The sequence below is a fragment of the Canis lupus genome, chromosome 38, assembly GCF_003254725.2.
Source record: "Canis lupus dingo isolate Sandy chromosome 38, ASM325472v2, whole genome shotgun sequence".
NCBI lineage: Eukaryota > Metazoa > Chordata > Mammalia > Carnivora > Canidae > Canis > Canis lupus.
In genome coordinates this window covers 9664572-9665221 of record NC_064280.1, presented here as the reverse complement: position 1 = coordinate 9665221, position 650 = coordinate 9664572, and the positions used below count along the sequence as shown (strand labels likewise).

At 28.5% G+C, this 650-nt stretch overlaps 1 pseudogene; it reads right to left on the bottom strand.

Annotated features, from left to right (window-relative positions):
• Positions 1–336: 336 nt before the first annotated feature.
• On the bottom strand, positions 337–434 carry LOC112643280 (U6 spliceosomal RNA; annotated as a pseudogene).
• Positions 435–650: the final 216 nt, after the last annotated feature.

Genomic DNA, 650 nt, shown 5'->3' with positions numbered 1-650 from the left:
GACTTCTAGACACTGTAAATTTAATTTGAAAATTTCAGAAAACAAATTTATCCAGATTGGACAAGGGCAAATTTCAAGATTTAAGGAAAAAAATCAAGTATTGTATAATATTTTCTAACTTACATATAAATATTCTATTTTCAGTTCCTAAAAATGTAAATGTAGTATTATTTTTTTCAAGTGTAACTCGGCTTCATTCACATATCACAGTTGGCTTTACAAGAATATTTTTCTAGTTAAATATCATAATTTCTTTATTCAGTGTCTCACATCGTACTTTCAATCATATCATTTTTTTCCCAAGTTAATCTGCAAAGGGTTCACTGGGGAACCACACAAAATATGGACTGCTTCATGAATTTGCATGTCATTCTTATGCAGGGGCCATGCTAATCTTCAATTTTAATATTTGTGTAGTTTTAGCGATAATTATATTTCAGCTCAGATATTAAAAAAAGTAATTTTTGCTAAAACTGCAGAATATGCTTATGTATGAAACTAACGCTTTCTATACAAAATATAATTCTAATCTGTCTTTCATTTACCCAATTACTTTGCAATTATGAAAATTTATTGCGATTTGAAGCAAAGTGATCTGGCAAGATACCACATACGTATATTTTGGATGAATATAGGTAAGATAGTCAAGT